The sequence below is a fragment of the Polyodon spathula genome, unplaced genomic scaffold (assembly GCF_017654505.1).
Source record: "Polyodon spathula isolate WHYD16114869_AA unplaced genomic scaffold, ASM1765450v1 scaffolds_3298, whole genome shotgun sequence".
NCBI lineage: Eukaryota > Metazoa > Chordata > Actinopteri > Acipenseriformes > Polyodontidae > Polyodon > Polyodon spathula.
Genome location: NW_024474761.1, coordinates 47,063 through 66,040, shown reverse-complemented (window position 1 = coordinate 66,040; position 18,978 = coordinate 47,063). Strand labels below are relative to the sequence as shown.

At 46.4% G+C, this 18,978-nt stretch overlaps 8 non-coding genes and 3 pseudogenes across 8 annotated transcripts; all 11 read right to left on the bottom strand.

The window, feature by feature from the left end:
* Window positions 1-23: 23 nt before the first annotated feature.
* LOC121311811 lies at window positions 24-264 on the bottom strand (annotated as a pseudogene).
* Window positions 265-5,981: 5,717 nt separating this feature from the next.
* LOC121311832 lies at window positions 5,982-6,099 on the bottom strand. The gene has a single exon (XR_005949557.1). It is a non-coding gene; the product is annotated as a U5 spliceosomal RNA (small nuclear RNA).
* A 535-nt stretch (window positions 6,100-6,634) lies between these two features.
* Window positions 6,635-6,764, bottom strand: LOC121311813 (annotated as a pseudogene).
* Window positions 6,765-6,950: 186 nt separating this feature from the next.
* Window positions 6,951-7,068, bottom strand: LOC121311831. Its single transcript, XR_005949556.1, has one exon. It is a non-coding gene; the product is annotated as a U5 spliceosomal RNA (small nuclear RNA).
* Window positions 7,069-7,512: 444 nt separating this feature from the next.
* Window positions 7,513-7,705, bottom strand: LOC121311804. Its single transcript, XR_005949535.1, has one exon. It is a non-coding gene; the product is annotated as a U2 spliceosomal RNA (small nuclear RNA).
* A 193-nt stretch (window positions 7,706-7,898) lies between these two features.
* On the bottom strand, window positions 7,899-8,016 carry LOC121311817. The gene has a single exon (XR_005949542.1). It is a non-coding gene; the product is annotated as a U5 spliceosomal RNA (small nuclear RNA).
* A 454-nt stretch (window positions 8,017-8,470) lies between these two features.
* On the bottom strand, window positions 8,471-8,658 carry LOC121311809. Its single transcript, XR_005949537.1, has one exon. It is a non-coding gene; the product is annotated as a U2 spliceosomal RNA (small nuclear RNA).
* A 5,157-nt stretch (window positions 8,659-13,815) lies between these two features.
* Window positions 13,816-13,933, bottom strand: LOC121311830. Its single transcript, XR_005949555.1, has one exon. It is a non-coding gene; the product is annotated as a U5 spliceosomal RNA (small nuclear RNA).
* A 436-nt stretch (window positions 13,934-14,369) lies between these two features.
* Window positions 14,370-14,568, bottom strand: LOC121311815. Its single transcript, XR_005949540.1, has one exon. It is a non-coding gene; the product is annotated as a U2 spliceosomal RNA (small nuclear RNA).
* A 1,893-nt stretch (window positions 14,569-16,461) lies between these two features.
* On the bottom strand, window positions 16,462-16,579 carry LOC121311829. The gene has a single exon (XR_005949554.1). It is a non-coding gene; the product is annotated as a U5 spliceosomal RNA (small nuclear RNA).
* Window positions 16,580-17,073: 494 nt separating this feature from the next.
* Window positions 17,074-17,277, bottom strand: LOC121311808 (annotated as a pseudogene).
* Between the last annotated feature and the right edge of the window lie 1,701 nt (window positions 17,278-18,978).

Below are 18,978 nucleotides of genomic sequence, written 5' to 3'. Positions count from 1 at the left end.
TCTCTCGCTTTTGACCTTTCTGAGAAATGGGCACCGTTCCCGGAGGTACTGCAATACCGGGTCGATGCGTGGAGTGGACCGAGCAAGCCCCGCGTCCATCTCCCGCTTCAAAAAATCCATTTAATATAGACGGTCCACCTATGGGGGACGTATCAGATATTAAAATGATAAGAACAGATTTTTTTTTTTTTTTAACGTTTTTATTTATGCAACGGGAACCTCAGTGAAAACATAATCATACATAATCAAAACACTAAAAACAATACAAAAGAAACAATCACATAATCCAAGTCATAAAAACTTTACAATAAAGAACAGGGTCTTAGAAAAAACAATTCTTTTAAAAACAATACATAAAACCAACCAAATGTATGTGCAAAAAAAACACAGCTTCCATTTGTACCGGTTAGCAAATGTGACAGAAAAACAACCCGCTTCACCCCCTATCTTTGGACCATGAACCGGCACGAGTCCAGGTGGCAGGCAAACACCAGCAAGGGCCCCATTTCTCCTGGGCGATGTCTTCTCCCTCACGCAGCGCATCCTGTATCTGATACTCTCCGAGCCTGTGGCAAGCCAAGTTCTTCACCTCTCCAGAGGTCAGAAGGTTTCCTTTAAACACTAGGAGGTTTCTCGCCTTCCACATGGCCTCTTTAAAACAGTTTAGCATGACCCATAGGTATGGCCATTCCTCTTTTGGGATGAACCCAGGCTTAACCCCATACAAAACCATTGCCTTTAGGAGCCTTCTCTTATTTAAAAAACAGCGCAGAAAAACTTCGGCTTCCCGCCAGACTTTTTTTGCTTGCCCACAGTCCCAGAACAGGTGCGCTGCCGACTCTTCTTCCCCACAGTCCTTAAAAGGACATCTAGGGGTCTTCCCGAGCTTCCTCCGAAACATAGCAGCCCTTACTGGAAGGATCTCATGCACTGTCTGCCATGCCAAGTCCTTGTGCCGATTCATGAGTCTCGGGTGAGCTACCGCCAACCAAATTCCTTCCACAACCTGTGGGTTAAAAAAAGAAACGTTACACATCTTCTCTCTATCCAGTACAAATTTCCGCACTTTCCGGGGGTCCTGCCACACCTCATTATCCAGTGTAAAAAGCTCCTCTTTCTTTAGAAACAGTTTAATTTTATTATAGTGAAAGGGTGCTTCCCATGCCGTCGGCACTGACAAAACAGGGTAAAACATTTTAAAACCTCTTAAGATCGGTCCTAAAAAATATCTCACAAAATGCGCTGTTTTGGATGACCCATACAAACATAACCTTACATGACAAATAACAAAATGCAAAAACAGGGTTTTCGTGAGGTCAGGAACCCCCTTCCCTCCATTTTTTGCGGCCCTGTGTACCACCTCTCTTTTTAGCATTTCATTCTTCCTCCCCCAGAAGAAACGCATCACGCTTCGTGTCAGGGCACACAGGACATTTCTAGTTGGAGGGAACACTGCTGACAAATACAACAAAACAGGTAAAATAACAGATTTTAAAATTAAACATTTTCCCTCAAAGGTGAGTTCCCTGAGGCTCCACAGCCCCAACTTTTGTGCAACCTTTGCTGTAACGTCCACCCAGTTCTGCATCCCAGACCCGTTCTTAAAAAATTTAATCCCTAAAATTTTAATAAAATCATTCTTAAAACACAACCCAATACTGGGTACTCTGGCCCATTTCCCATACATCATGCACTCGCTCTTATTAAGGTTGACTTTAGAACCTGACGCCCTGCAGAACCCCTCAACTGTACTCATTGTCCTCTCCATGGAGAACTCGTCTCTGCAGATGATTGACACATCATCCATATACAAAATGCATTTTACTTGTTCACCTCCACTCCCAGGTACAAACAGTCCACAGGTCTGTTTATTAGCCCTAATAGCAATGGCTAAAGGCTCAATGCTACATATAAACAGCAAAGGAGACAGTGGACAGCCTTGGCGCACTCCACTTCGGATTTTAACTGGTTCAGACGAGCTCCCATTTACCAAAACAACACTTTGAATATCTTTATACAAGATCTGAATCCAATTAACGAACCCGATTGGAAACCCCATTTTCAACAGTACACCAAACATGTACTTGTGCGCTATCCTATCATATGCCTTCTCTAAGTCCAAATTCAGGACACTAAACGGGAGCTCCCTCTCCCTGGCATAACAGATAGTATCTCTCACGAGTATCAGGCTGTCCATTATCCTCCTACCCGGGACTGCACATACCTGGTCCTGATGGATGACTGTATCAATCACCTGCCCCATCCTCCCAGTCAGGATCTTCGCCAGCAACTTATAGTCTGTGTTAAGGAGACTGATTGGACGCCAGTTCTTCAAATCTTCTGGATCTCCCTTCTTATAGAGCAGCGTGATGATGCTCCTCTTGAAGGAAGCAGCCATTTCCCCAGCATTAGAAATCTCTATAAAAACACTCAACAAATCATATTTTAAAATACTCCAAAAGCACTTGTAGTATTCAGCAGGTAAGCCATCCTCCCCAGGCGTTTTCCCCATTTTGCTCATTTTCAAAGCTTTATCCAGCTCTTTTAGAGAAAAGCCCTTTACCAACATCTCCTTCTGTTCATTATTTAACCCTGCATTGATACCTTCAATCATTTCTTTGTAATTGCTCTCTACCACACTCTTTTCATTGTACAAATTCTCATAAAAAATTTCCGCCACTTCACACATGTCTTTATTTCCCTTCCTCACCCCACCATCGACCCCTTTTAACCCCTCCATCACCTGCTTCCTGTCAAATACTTTCTTAAAAAAGAACCTTGAACAGGTCTCTTCTTTCTCAATCCTTTCTATCTTGCTTTGCAGTATCACTGACTCACTTTTTTTATACCTTAAATGTTTTATTCTCTCTTTCACCCCCTTTATCTCTTCAGAGACTTCAAAACCCGCCCTCTCCTGCAAAAACAATCTCTGAAGCTTCCTTTCCAGCCATTTGCATTTCTCTCTTGCTTTACGCACCTTATCCCTGCCTTCATTTATAAAAAACAATTTGGTTTTCCTTTTAACAAAATCCCACCACTCACTCTTCCTTTCAAAGAAAACCTGTAGAGACCTCCACCCTTTATACTTCTCTACATATTTCTCTCTTATTTTACTATCCTCTAATAGTTTTACATTTAATTTCCATACTCCCTTCCCCTTTTCACTCACCCCTCCCAGATCCAATGTTGACTTCACCATCACATGATCGGAGAAGAACACAGGCTCCAGTTTACAACCTTTCACCTCCACCCCCTCGGAAACAAAGACCATATCGATCCTGGATTTCCTAGTCCCCTGAGGGTTGCTCCAGGTAAAGCCCTCTTCAGAATGGATCCTCTTATAGCAGTCTGTCAACTTAAAATCTTTAATAATTTTGTTCAATAACACCGATGTTTTATCTAATTTAAACTCTTCCTTCCCAGCCTTCCTGTCACTCCCACTCCTCACACAATTCCAGTCACCCCCCATCACTACCGGTATGGATGAACTAAGCTCCATCCTCACCAGTCCCAACAGTTCAACCCTCTGGTGTTTCTCCACAGGCGCATACACATTCACCAGTTTAATCTCTTGTTTATTACAAACCACTCTCACCATCACAACCCTCCCATCCTGCAACACACTTCTCTCTTTAATTACACACTTATTATTTTTAAACAGTATTGCCACCCCCGCATTCTTATTTTCATCTGTCCCCGACCACACTGATTCACCTTTCAGCCACATGCTTTCCAACTCTCTATATTCTTTTCTAAACCCAATCCCACACTCTTGCAAAAAGAACACATCTGCATCAATATCTGCTAGCCACTCTAAAACAGCTTTGCACCTGACCTTGCTCACCACACTCCTCACATTCACTGTAGCTATTATGAGCGCCATGTGGAACAACAAAAGGTGTGACAACATAACCATTACATTTTACTTGGCTCCATCCCCACGCTATCTGAGAACTGCTGTACGTTATCATCGTCTAAAAAAGAGGTGCCCCCAGGGTCAACACCCCTCCCACCATAAGACCTGTCACTCAGTACCGAGGAGTCAGAACCAGGAGACACCGGAGCTCCCGGCCTAGCATGTTTACTGTCCTCTTTTATTCCCTTTTTCCCTCTTTTCCCCACTTTCATACCACCTCTTACATCTTCTCCTTTCTCCAATTTCCTTTTCCCCGAAGCTCTCTCCTGCTCCATTTGTTCCTCATCAAGCTCTCCTCCCACCTCTATCTCTCCTCTTCACTAGACTCCCCCTCCGATCCACTCTCTACATCACTCACCACATATCCCCTTGGATGCATCTGGCCACATGGGATAGGGGTCTCGTCCTGGGTACCTGAGGGACCCACCTCCCCCTCACTCTTATTCGACCCCTCTCCGAGCCCCCCACTGTCCTCTTCTGAAGATGTAACCTGCAGATCTACTGCCAAGGAAACCCCCTGCTGCTCCTTCTGTCCGTCCCCCTGATCCATCTCCTCCTCCCCCTCACTTCCTCTCTGCTCTCCCGCCCCAGATGCCTGCCCCTTCCCCTCATCCTCTCTACTCTCACTCTCCCCTCTCCCCTGCTGCTCACCTCCCTTCCCTTCCCCCTCAGTACTCTCCTTCCTCTTTCCTCTCCCTTCCTGCTGTTCCCTGTCTTCCCTCTCCTCCTCTCCCTCTCTCCCTCTCCCTCTCCCTCTCCCTCTCCCTCTCCCTCTCCCTTTCCCTCTGCTCTCTCTCCCTCTCATCATTTCTCTTTGCTTTGTTAGCAAAGGAGGCCGGACAGTGCATAAAAAGGTGCTCAGTACTGTCACATAAGCTACACTTCCTTTTCTCCTGACACTCGCTCGCCACATGCCCCTCACCTTTACAAACATAACACATAATTTTTGTGCACCCCGCCGCCAAGTGACCCATTGCCCCACACTTTCGACACAATTTGGGTTGCCCAAAATAATGTACATAACCCCTATCCATCCCCAGCACTATTTCAGAGGGGATGGCCCTATACCCCTCATACCCATTCGGATCTGGCAACAGACTTACACGCACTCTCCATGCACCATTCCATACCCCATCACTATCCCTCACTTTCTCTGCACCCCCATGCACCAAACAATACTTTCTCAGCCATATACACACATCCTCTCCCTGCACAGTCTCCGAACCCATCCTCACAATCACCACCCTCCTAGCAACATCAGTCAAGGTAGTCACATGAAACCTACTCAACTGATGGTCATCTTTCCCTAAAATAAACAACCGGTGACATTTCTGCAAATCACTCACCTCCCTAAAACTCACATCCCAAGTGTTTCCCTTCCCCACAGTAATAATACAATTGAGTTGATCTGGCTTGAATCCCAATTTATTCTGTAACACAGACCTAGAGAACTCAAGCCTATTAAATTCAACCTCCTGCCCCTCTCCTCTCTCCTGCTCCTTCAAGGAAATCCTTATACAATTAAAACGACGTGCCGCAAACCTCGAGGCCGCCATTTTAACTATATAAACACCTTCTCCCACAAAAAAGAAAGTTTAAGTTTTAAATTTAGCCAAGGCCAAAAAAAGCAAGGTATCAACCTATGAAAAGAAAACGAAAAACAGCAGATAAGGTGCCCTCAAAGGGTCCCCCTTACCTGCTCAACAACCTGGCTCCTGGACTGCCGCCTGCCCTAGTCCTCTGCTACCCAGACCACAGCTACCAGCAACCAACGCTGCTCCCGTTTACCTTACCGATACCTTACCGATCGCTTCCAAATCGAGCTGCGGTCAAGCCACACACTTGATCTTAGCCAAGAGGCCGAGAAGCGATGCCCACAATGGTTTTGGCCAAACGCCCCGGGCGCGGCCGCCCGCCGCAGCAGTCGTGGTACTTGCTTCTCGGGCGGGCGGAGGGAGGAAGGAAGGAAGGAAGGAAGGAAGGAAGGAAGGAAGGAAAGGTGCCGGGCTCCAACGGGGGCGACCGCCCTTTCTGTGCTCGTTCTGCTTTTAAACTCCAGGTGGAGCCCCTCCCTGAGGGGAAGGGCTGTCCAAAAATTGGATCGAACTCGTAAATGCTCCTCTCCACGGAAATCTTTAGTAAAAGGCGAAAGGTTCATTCGAGCTGTAGAGAAGCCGGAGCGTGCCTTTGCTGGTGGCCGAGCCCTTCCGGCCGGCCCAAAGGCCCAAAGGCCCTCCCCTCTGCCAAGCGGCAGCGAGGCCACGCACGCAAAACAAAAACAGGGAACTCCTCCCAAAACGCATCTGCCGTTCCGCCCCGGCGAAAGGGCGCTTTGCTGCTGCTGCTACACTGGCCTGCTGCGTGTGTTAGGCCTGCCTGAAAAATGAAATATGAAAAAAAAAAAAAAAAAAAAAAAAAAAAAAAAAACGAAAAGAGCGGGAAAACGGCGCGTCCCAGGAAAGGGGAGGGTGGGGAGGGAGGGAGGGAGGGTGGGCGCCTCTCTCTCTCTCTCTCTCTCTCTCTCTCTCTCTCTCTCTCTCTCTCTCTCTCTCTCTCTCTCTCTCTCTCTCTCTCTCTCTCTCTCTCTCCGAGCGTTTGAGAGGAGAGCAAAACTGGAAAGACTCTTACCCGTGGAGAAAGGGCTCTCCATGGCCGTTATGGTGGAGTGGAGCTACGCAATGCACCTGCTCGTTCGGGCTTCGAAGGTCCATTAGGGGCGAGGTTTGGGGGACGTTATATCTTAACTGGGGATACCCCCCCAGATAGTCTCTATTTGATTTGACTATCTTTCTAACATACACATGAACAGATACTACACTTGATCTTAGCCAAGAGGCCGAGAAGCGATGCCCACAATGGTTTTGGCCAAACGCCCCGGGCGCGGCCGCCCGCCGCAGCAGTCGTGGTACTTGCTTCTCGGGCGGGCGGAGGGAGGGAAGGAAGGAAGGAAGGAAGGAAGGAAGGAAAGGTGCCGGGCTCCAACGGGGGCGACCGCCCTTTCTGTGCTCGTTCTGCTTTTAAACTCCAGGTGGAGCCCCTCCCTGAGGGGAAGGGCTGTCCAAAAATTGGATCGAACTCGTAAATGCTCCTCTCCACGGAAATCTTTAGTAAAAGGCGAAAGGTTCATTCGAGCTGTAGAGAAGCCGGAGCGTGCCTTTGCTGGTGGCCGAGCCCTTCCGGCCGGCCCAAAGGCCCAAAGGCCCTCCCCTCTGCCAAGCGGCAGCGAGGCCACGCACGCAAAACAAAAACAGGGAACTCCTCCCAAAACGCATCTGCCGTTCCGCCCCGGCGAAAGGGCGCTTTGCTGCTGCTGCTACACTGGCCTGCTGCGTGTGTTAGGCCTGCCTGAATATGAAATATGAAAAAAAAAAAAAAAAAAAAAAAAAAAAAAAAAAAGAACAAAAAGAACGAAAAGAGCGGGAAAACGGCGCGTCCCAGGAAAGGGGAGGTGGGGAGGGAGGGAGGGAGGTGGGGCTCGCTCGCTCTCTCTCTCTCTCTCTCTCTCTCTCTCTCTCTCGGGCTCTCTCTCTCTCTCTCTCTCTCTCTCTCTCGCTCGCTCGCTCGCTCGCTCGCTCTCTCTCTTTTGACCTTTCTGAGAAATGGGCACCGTTCCCGGAGGTACTGCAATACCGGGTCGATGCGTGGAGTGGACGGAGCAAGCCCCGCTTCCATCTCCCGCTTCCAAAAATCCATTTAATATAGACGGTCCCCCTATGGGGGACGTATCAGATATTAAACTGATAAGAACAGATACTACACTTGATCTGAGCCAAGAGGCCGAGAAGCGATGCCCACAATGGTTTTGGCCAAACGCCCCGGGCGCGGCCGCCCGCCGCAGCAGTCGTGGTACTTGCTTCTCGGGCGGGCGGAGGGAGGAAGGAAGGAAGGAAGGAAGGAAGGAAGGAAGGAAGGAAAGGTGCCGGGCTCCAACGGGGGCGACCGCCCTTTCTGTGCTCGTTCTGCTTTTAAACTCCAGGTGGAGCCCCTCCCTGAGGGGAAGGGCTGTCCAAAAATTGGATCGAACTCGTAAATGCTCCTCTCCACGGAAATCTTTAGTAAAAGGCGAAAGGTTCATTCGAGCTGTAGAGAAGCCAGAGCGTGCCTTTGCTGGTGGCCGAGCCCTTCCGGCCGGCCCAAAGGCCCAAAGGCAAAGGCCCTCCCCTCTGCCAAGCGGCAGCGAGGCCACGCACGCAAAACAAAAACAGGGAACTCCTCCCAAAACGCATCTGCCGTTCCGCCCCGGCGAAAGGGCGCTTTGCTGCTGCTGCTACACTGGCCTGCTGCGTGTGTTAGGCCTGCCTGAATATGAAATATGAAAAAAAAAAAAAAAAAAAAAAAAAAAAAGAACGAAAAGAGCGGGAAAACGGCGCGTCCCAGGAAAGGGGAGGTGGGGAGGGAGGGAGGGAGGGCAAGGGTCCCACCCCGAGGATCGGCCGCCTCTCTCTCCTCTCTCTCTCTCTCTCTCTCTCTCTCTCTCTCTCTCTCTCTCTCTCTCTCTCTCTCTCTCTCTCGCTCTCGCTCTCTCGCTCTCTCTCTCTCTTTTGACCTTTCTGAGAAATGGGCACCGTTCCCGGAGGTACTGCAATACCGGGTCGATGCGTGGAGTGGACGGAGCAAGCCCCGCTTCCATCTCCCGCTTCCAAAAATCCATTTAATATAGACGGTCCCCCTATGGGGGACGTATCAGATATTAAACTGATAAGAACAGATTTTTTTTTTTTTTTTTTTTTTTTAATATTAATAATCATAGTTCACAGTGTTGTCACGTTACATTTCAAAATACACCATTGCATTCAATACCAAAAAACCCCACCCCCATATCCCTTTAATCATAGACACCCCCATCTCTAATTCTAAACACACTTTTCACAAACCCACTAAACCTTTCCACTTCTCCTTTGCTGCATTGAAACCCCACTTATCTACCTCCCACTTCACCCTCCCTCTGATATCACCTTTCACCCTCTCCACCACTCCCCTCACACTCCCCTTAACATTCGATTTTATTAACACCCCTCTTGAGTCCCACAGCCCCTTTTTCACCAAAGAAATTAACAACCAAACCAAAAAATTTACCCTCTTCCCCACTCCCCCCAGCACCAGTCCAAACATAATCTTTTCATAACACAGATTCACCCGAACTCCACACAAATCAAAAACCTTTCCCATCTCCCCCCACACCCCTGCTGCAAATGGACAGTCCCAGAAAACATGGCTCTGTGTTTCCTCAGCCATACAGGTGTCCCTAGGACAGAACTTGTTTCTGGTCAGCTTGTGCCTGTACAGGACCTCCCTCACTGCTAACCTTTTGTGAGCCCCCATCCAATTAAGGTCCTTTAAAATATTGTCCAGCCCCTTAGGCTGAACTGTTACCCACAGATTTTTTGACCCTACCTGCTCCCTACCTCTCCCTAGTTCTTCCCTAATAGCCCCATATAGTTCTCTGTGACTCAAGCACATCTGTCGTTCTTGACACGCTACGTGCCTTTTAGACCACTTTACAGCATGCTTATAATGCTCTGGCATCTGCTCAGCCTTGGGAACTCTATTGTCCCACACAATTAAACGTCTCATGGGCACGGAAAACCAAAATAATACAAAAAACTGAAACTTATGCTGAACAGGTGAAGTTAAAGAAACACACAAATTGCAAAAAAACAAACAGTCCAATTTAAGGGGAATATGAGGGACATCTCTGCCTCCCTCTTCCACAGGCTGGTACATCTGGACCCTCGTTATATATTCATACTTCCCACCCCACACAAAATCAAATGTTATCTGTGTCATAACCTTCCTAAGCCGTGCTGGCATAGGAAACACATACGATAAATATAATAATGAAGGCAGCATGTCTGCCTTAATAACTAAAACCTTCCCACTATAAGACAAGTTCCTAGTTTTCCACAGCCCAAGTCTAACCCTCAGCCGAGATATTCTCTCACACCAATTCCTCATTTCGTTTCCCTCGTGATCAAAACTGACCCCTAACAATTTAAGTGCCCCAGAGCAATTTTGTAAACCACCCAGGTCATCCTTCCTATCTCTCCATATCCCAAAGAACTTTACTGTAGATTTTGCGATGTTTAGCTTGGACCCCGAGGCCAGCGCAAAACGCTCAATGACCTGCAAGGCCCACACCCAACTGTGCTCTGTGCTCAAAAACAGGGTTGTGTCATCCGCATACTGGGAGATTTTCACTGTGCTCCCCCCACTGCCAGGTAACTGGAGTCCTACTATATTTTGATCTGCCCTGACCACTACTGCAAAAGGCTCCATAAACAAAACATAAAGTAACGGAGACAGGGGGCACCCCTGCCTTACCCCTGACTCTTGCCTAATTAGCTCCCCCAAAAACCCATTTAAATTAACTCTACTACCCACTCCTGTGTACATTATATTTATCCACCTTAGAAAGTGTTCACCAAAACCAAATCTTTTTAAAATGCGAAATAAAAACCCGTGATTTACCCGATCAAACGCCTTTTCTTGATCAAGGCTGACCAGCATCAAAGGAAGAGCCCTGTCCTGCACCCACGAGATAGCATCTCTGATCAGCTGGAGATTCCAGAGGATCGACCTCCCTTCCACTCCACATGTTTGATCCTCATTTATAATCGAAGGCATAACCTTCTTCAATCTGCCCGTCAGCACCTTGGCGATCAGCTTGTAGTCGACCCCCAAAAGCGTGACAGGCCTCCAATTCTTTAACTCCTCAGGGTCTCCCTTCTTAAATAAAAGTGAAATGATCCCTTCTTTCATTGAAGCACCCAAACTCCCAGAACTAAAAATCTCATGCACTACCTCCAAAAAATCCTTACTTAACATATCCCAAAATATAACATAAAACTCTTTTGGCAACCCGTCCCCACCTGGAACCTTATTGTTTTTCATTCCCCTCAGTGCTTCTGTTAATTCCCTCAAACTGATAGGCTGCTCCAACTCCTCCCTGACCTCCTCTGGAACCCGGGCCTCCACCCTGTCCAAGAAGGAGTCCCCTACCCCCTTATCCACCTCCTTTTCCTTAAACAGGACCTGATAAAAAGCGGTGGCCTCCTGCAGCATACCAGCATTATCCTGCACTGTAATCCCATCACCTCTTTTTAAACTGTTAAATACCCTCTTACCTTGTGCACTTTTAATCTGTTTAAAAAAAATAAGAACTACACGTCTCGTGCTTTTCAGCAAACTCTTGCTTCCCTTTAAACAAAAACACCCTGGCCCTCTTCTCACAATGCTCCCTTAATTTGGCTTTCAGTGCAGCACATTTGTCCCAATTAACATCTTCACCATTATTCCCTTTACTGTACAGTGCTTCCAATTCTCTCTGTAACCTGAGAAACTCCCCCTTATCCCTAAAAGCCCTAGCCCTACAATATCCCTGCGCTAGAACCTTTATCTTTATTTTCACCCCTTCCCACCAGTCAATCACAGAACTGAAATACTTTTTTAAATCAACCCATTCCTTATAAAAAAAAGAAAATTGTTCTCTAAAATCCTTCTCTCTAAGTATGTCACAGTTTAGTTTCCAGAACCCCTTGCCAAAACCAGGCACTTTGAAATTAACAACTAAAGATAACCTATGGTGATCTGAAAACCAAACAGGAGATACTGTAGATGAGATAAGTGACAAACTCCTAGCTACAAAAAAATAATCAATTCTACTTTTAGACCCTCTAGAATTTTGCCAAGTCACCCCTTCTTTACCAGGATTACAGTACCGAAACCCATCCACTAGAGAAAACTGAGAAATTAATGCCTTCAAATGAATTAAACTAAAATCCTGCGATTTCTCAAAAGAAATGTTAAAATCCCCCCCCAAAATAATTTGTCTATTTGACATACAAACCGTCCCCAAACCCACCAATAAATCTTTCCGCAGCCCTGGCTCAGAAGGAGCATAGACATTAATGAACCTTAACTTCTGCCCCCTCCAATCCCCATCTACCACTAGAACCCTCCCCTGAACTAAAGAAAATGCATCTACCACTTTAATGTCCCTATCCCCAAACAAAATCCCTACCCCTGTAGAGTGTACCCCTCCCACACTCCATCTAGACTCCCCCCTCCCCCATTCCTTAGAAAACAAACTAATATCCCCACTATCCTTTAAATGCACCTCCTGCAGAAAACAAACAGAAAAAGCTAAATGCTGCAGAGAGGCAAAAACAGCAGCCCTCTTCACTTCATTCCTTAACCCCCTAACGTTCACGGTCATTAGATTAAAGACAGACATTTCACACAAAAAGAGAGAAAAAAACAAAAAACAAATACAAAACAAAAACAATGGAACTAGACACAGTTCAATTCAAGTCCCCTCTTTTCTTCCTTCAACAAGTGTACACTCCGATCCTCCTTCCCCTGCACTGTCCTGGTCAGAGCTGCTCTGCTCCTGACTACTATGCCCCTTACCAAGGGCATTACATTCTGCTTGTAGCATATCCAAAGTGTCCCTAATGCCAGAGCTGCCTGAAGCACACTCACTCCAATCCTTGATAATCCTTTCCTCCGGCAGTTCATCCAAAGCCTCCCCCTCCTCACTGACTGACAAAATGTCAAAAGGATTAACAGAGAGAGGGATTCCCCCTACCTTCTTTTTGCCAGCAGTTTCAAATGGAATCTCTGATGATTCCGGCGTGTTTTTCCGCTTACCCATTGCATTTCTCCAATGCTCCTGGTTCCCTGGAATTAGTTCACTGCAGCTAACCGCGGATACTGAAGCTTCTTGACTGGATCCGTCTTCAGTCTCCGGCACCTCTTCCATTGCCTGCGTGAAAGTCAAGTCCGGCTGCGACCGGTCCTCCTCCACGCCCTGACCGGCTGGTTCTTCCTCTGTCGGCTTTTCACTCCGGACCACATCTGCATACGTGGATTGCCTCATAGGACATTGTTTAAACAAATGGCCCTCTGAGTCGCAGATGCTGCATTTCTTCCCCACTAAACAGTCTTTAGCTTCATGACCGGCACCCTGACAGTTGCGACAGATCACATTATCGCATAAAACTGCTAGATGCCCAAATTTGCCACACTTTCGGCAATGCTGAGGCTGCCCACTATAGAATAAATAACCTCGATTCGGCCCAATGGAGAAATTGGCTGGTGGATGTTTGAACCCATCGTACCCATCAGCATCAGGTTTTAAATCCACACGAAATTGTCTTTTACCCGTCCAAATCCCATTCTTATCTCTCAATAATACACCGCCAGCAACAGACGAGCAATATCGAGAGAGAAAGAGTTCCACATCATAATCGCTGACATAAGGGTTAAACATATGAACAGTCATTATGCGGTGTTCCTGATGCCACAACGACTCCACCGTATAAAAAGATAAGGGTTCCACTGCCGACTTTTCCTTGCAGGTTTTGAAAAAGGTTTCAAAAACCAATTTTGTCGTAAAAGTTACATCCACAAATTTCAGGTTGTTATTTACCTGTAAACAGAAGATCTGAGTAGGCACAAGCTTCAGTTGATCCATGATGACCTTCTGCACGAACTGGTCCCGATCCAAAAAGTCTCCTTTATTCTCTTCCTTCCACCTCAGACGAACGGTGTTCTTTAGTCCAGCCCCCTGGGCCGACCTTGATGAGGATCTAGCCGCCATCCTCACGTCACCTTCTCTTTCTCCAGCGATCAAGCTGCGGTCAAGCCACAAACTGGATCTTAGCCAAGAGGCCGAGAAGCGATGCCCACAATGGTTTTGGCCAAACGCCCCGGGCGCGGCCGCCCGCCGCAGCAGTCGTGGTACTTGCTTCTCGGGCGGGCGGAGGGAGGAAGGAAGGAAGGAAGAAGAAGGAAGGAAGGAAGGAAGGAAGGAAGGAAGGAAGGAAGGAAAGGTGCCGGGCTCCAACGGGGGCGACCGCCCTTTCTGTGCTCGTTCTGCTTTTAAACTCCAGGTGGAGCCCCTCCCTGAGGGGAAGGGCTGTCCAAAAATTGGATCGAACTCGTAAATGCTCCTCTCCACGGAAATCTTTAGTAAAAGGCGAAAGGTTCATTCGAGCTGTAGAGAAGCCGGAGCGTGCCTTTGCTGGTGGCCGAGCCCTTCCGGCCGGCCCAAAGGCCCAAAGGCCCTCCCCTCTGCCAAGCGGCAGCGAGGCCACGCACGCAAAACAAAAACAGGGAACTCCTCCCAAAACGCATCTGCCGTTCCGCCCCGGCGAAAGGGCGCTTTGCTGCTGCTGCTACACTGGCCTGCTGCGTGTGTTAGGCCTGCCTGAATATGAAATATGAAAAAAAAAAAAAAAAAAAAAAAAAAAAAAAAAAAAAGAACGAAAAGAGCGGGAAAACGGCGCGTCCCAGGAAAAGGGGGGTGGGGGGGGGGGGGAGGGAGGGAGGGAGGGAGGGTGGGGCTCGCTCGCTCTCTCCTCTCTCTCTCTCTCGCTCTCGCTCTCTCTCTCTCTCTCTCTCTCTCTCTCTCTCTCTCTCGCTCTCTCGCTCTCTCTTTTGACCTTTCTGAGAAATGGGCACCGTTCCCGGAGGTACTGCAATACCGGGTCGATGCGTGGAGTGGACGGAGCAAGCCCCGCTTCCATCTCCCGCTTCCAAAAATCCATTTAATATAGACGGTCCCCCTATGGGGGACGTATCAGATATTAAACTGATAAGAACAGATTTTTTTTTTATTATTTTATTGGTAAAATAACCAAAAAAGTTCTTTTGTTAAGAAAAACAAAGTTTCGGTTTGGTGTTGTTGAGTAAAACTCATTTGTGAAAAACAAAAACACAAAAACAAACAAAAAAAAACCATTCAAGAAACAAAAAGCACACATATACTTTACATATATGCAAATCATTCTCCATTTTAACTAGTACTTTACATCTCACATTACAAAACAAATAATACAGGTCTATAAAACATAACCAAACCCAACCTAACCATAACTAATACATGACACAAGATTGAAAAAAAAACACATTCAATTCTAACTCTGTACAAATCATTCCCCTTTACTATTGCTATATTTACATATTTACATATTACCCACCCACCCAATTTCAAATCAACCAATCCTAAAACAACACATGTCCTTACTACTCTGAAAGTAATTATCACAAATTACAAACAAAAGAAACACCAAACCATTCCAAACATTTCTATAACTTTACAAATTAACAAAACCACAAAGCCATCAGCTCTTTTTAACAGTTTTCCCTGTTTTCCCCGTACCAGTCTCTCTTTTCTTCTCTGCTTCCTCAACACATTCAGCCCAGTCCTTCTTCGGTTCTTTCCCCGCTGTTATCCCAACCCTGCTCACTCCTGCTTCCTGCGCTGTCCTCTTCTCCACTGGCTGTCTCCGCTGTCTTGGTGCACTCTCCTTGTCCAAAGTCACTGCTGGTTTCTCCATTGTCACTGGTTTCTCCGTTGTCACTGGTTTCTCCGTTGACACTGGTTCTTGCGCTGTTACCATTTCCTCCACGATCTTTCCCTTGTCCGTTTTGTCTTCTGTCTCCTCTGTCTCCTCCTCCCCTTCTGACTCTTCCTCCTCACTGGACCCCTCGCTACTGACCACTTTTGTGGCCCCAGCATAGCTCGAGGCCCTCTGTGGACACTTAAAAAACAAATGGTTAGCGCTTCCACACAGGTTACACTTTCTTTTCTCCTTACAATCCTTCGTGCTGTGCCCCTTCTTTTCACAATTCCTGCAATACAGGTCATTGCACTCCTGCGCCTCATGTCCCATCTCATTGCACTTTCTACAAACTTTAGGTTGTCCAAAATAAAACAAATACCCTCTGTTTGTACCAATCGAGAAGGATGAAGGCGGATGTCTCACACCTTCAAATCCCTCCTTACTGGGACGAAATCTTGCCCACACCTTCCAAGTTCCAGTCCATAAACCAAACTCATCAAAGAGTTTTTCTGGTGGCCTCACAACAGTACAGTACTGGCTCAAAAAAGTCGCTACATCCTCTGCTGGCACAAAAGGATTATACATATGGACGTTGACTGTTCTAACTTCTTGTACAAAAAGTGCTTCAAAAATATACAGGTTCAAAGGCACCTTATCTTCATGCAGTTTAAAACATCTCCAAACTTTAGTGCAATAATCTTCGGTCTTAAAAGTAAAATCGTAAATGCCTCTTGCCTTAAAGTCTTGTAAGCAGAAGATTTCGTTCCTGTCGATGTTAACTGCTCCCCGTATCTGTTTGATGAATTCAGTCCTCGTCAGTTCCGGCGTTCCTTCTCTTCTTAATAACCGAATCGTATTCCTCAGTCTCGGTCCCGGAGGTCTAGCTGCGTTCTCCGCCATCCTCTTTTCTTCCTTGCGCCTTCTCTTTCTCTGGCAATAAAGCACTGCGGGCAAGCCACATGCACTTGATCGAGCCAAGAGGCCGAGAAGCGATGCCAACAATGGTTTTGGCCAAACGCCCCGGGCGCGGCCGCCCGCCGCAGCAGTCGTGGTACTTGCTTCTCGGGCGGGCGGAGGGAGGAAGGAAGGAAAGGAAGGAAAGGAAGGAAGGAAGGAAGGAAGGAAGGAAAGGTGCCGGGCTCCAACGGGGGCGACCGCCCTTTCTGTGCTCGTTCTGCTTTTAAACTCCAGGTGGAGCCCCTCCCTGAGGGGAAGGGCTGTCCAAAAATTGGATCGAACTCGTAAATGCTCCTCTCCACGGAAATCTTTAGTAAAAGGCGAAAGGTTCATTCGAGCTGTAGAGAAGCCGGAGCGTGCCTTTGCTGGTGGCCGAGCCCTTCCGGCCGGCCCAAAGGCCCAAAGGCCCTCCCCTCTGCCAAGCGGCAGCGAGGCCACGCACGCAAAACAAAAACAGGGAACTCCTCCCAAAACGCATCTGCCGTTCCGCCCCGGCGAAAGGGCGCTTTGCTGCTGCTGCTACACTGGCCTGCTGCGTGTGTTAGGCCTGCCTGAATATGAAATATGAAAAAAAAAAAAAAAAAAAAAAAAAAAAAAAAAAAAAAAAAAAAAAAGACGAAAAGAGCGGGAAAACGGCGCGTCCCAGGAAAGGGGAGGGTGGGGAGGGAGGGAGGGTGGGTGGGGATCGCTCTCTACTCCCAACTGGGGAGGAGAGAGTGAGGTAGAGGAGGGAGGGAGGGTGGGTCAGCTCCAGTACGTCTCGCTTTCTCAGGTATCTCTCTCTCTCTCTCTCTCTCTCTCTCTCTCTCTCTCTCTCTCTCTCGCTCGCTCTCTCTCTTTTGACCTTTCTGAGAAATGGGCACCGTTCCCGGAGGTACTGCAATACCGGGTCGATGCGTGGAGTGGACGGAGCAAGCCCCGCTTCCATCTCCCGCTTCCAAAAATCCATTTAATATAGACGGTCCCCCTATGGGGGACGTATCAGATATTAAACTGATAAGAACAGATTTTTTTTTTTTTTTTTTTTTTTTTTTTATTTTTTATTACTCAAACAATAAATACTCAAACAATAAATACTCAAACAATAAACACAATCACGTAATTAACAATTCAAAACAGACCTTACCCTTCCCCAAATATTTTCACAAAAATCATCCCCATACATGTGTTTGTCCATTTTAATTACATCTTTTATCTTCCAAAGAAACAAAAAATAGGCTTCTGTCGGTTCTGTTTTATCTTTTTTCTTTTTAATACACAAATTTCTTTTCTCCCATAATACCACCTTCCCCAAACTAATAATAAGCCATACTGCTCTAAATTTCTCTTTTGGCAGCTTTATCACCTCCTCCCCATACAAGATAACCTTCCCATTCAAAATTATATCACAAAACAAACTAATAAGATTGCTACATTTTCCCCAAAATACCTTTGCAAAAGTGCAGTCCCAGAACACATGTAAGACTGTTTCCTCCTTTTTGCACCTTGGACACTCTGCGTTTACCGCACATTGATGCCTATACAGTCTTTCCTTTACTGGCAATCTATCTAGAGCACACAGCCACCCCAAATCTTTGCACTCATTTCCTAACCATTTTGGCTGTATGCCTTCCCAATTTACTAATTTAAGATTGTGTTCATATCTTCCTTCCCATCTCTCTCTTATCTTTTCATACATTTTTTTATGGTTTAACAAAACATCCCTTTCTATTTCTTTTATTTGCATTTTTAAAAAGACTGATGCGTACATGTAGTGTTCTGGCCTTGTCTCAGCGTTTGGGACCGTGTTGTCCCAGGGTATTATCCCTCTTAAAACTGCTCCAAACCATAACCGAGTAAAATAAAAAGACTTGTGCTCTGTTCCCTTCAGCAGTGTTTTGCATATTTGATTTAAAAAAAAACAATCCAATTTTACAGATAAACACGGAATGTCTCTTCCTCCCTTTGCCACCTTCCCATACATCAATTCCCTATTCACACTTTCGTATTTATTGCCCCATACAAAAGAAAACATTAACCTAGTTAGTATTATTTTATTTTTTGCGTTAATAGGAAACACCCGTGCCAAATAAACTAGTGCTGGTACTATGTCTGTTTTTATTACTAGAATTCTCCCACTGATGGTCAGTCTTCTACATTTCCACATATTTAATTTTACTTTAACTTTCTCAATTTTCTCTTCCCAATTTTTCTTTATCCCATCCTTCTGAAAAAAGTGCACCCCCAAGATTTTTAACCCTTCCCTGCACACAGTTATACCTCCCCTGCTGTCCGTCCTCCCTTCCCACTTACCACAGAACATCATGCACGATTTCTCCAAATTTACTTTTGACCCAACAGCTTCTCCGTATGTTTTTAATAACAAGATTGCTCTATCTATGGCCCAATCTGAACATAAAAACAAAGTTGTGTCGTCTGCGTATTGTGCAATCTTGACCCTTTTCCCCTTACTCCCTGGGATATGAACCCCATCTATATCTTTATCTTTTCTTATTAAGTTTGCCAAAGGCTCAATACACAACACATACAATAATGGTGACATCGGACACCCTTGCCTCACCCCCCCTTCCTGCCTTACCTGTTCACTGAGAAACCCATTAATTTGCACCTTGCTAGTTGCTTTGTTGTACATCGTTCTAATCCACTTTACAAAGGTTCCACAATTCATTCTTTCTAGAACGGAAAACAGAAATTCGTGGCTGACCCTATCAAAAGCCTTCTCCTGGTCAACACTCAACAGACACAGAGGTAAGTCTC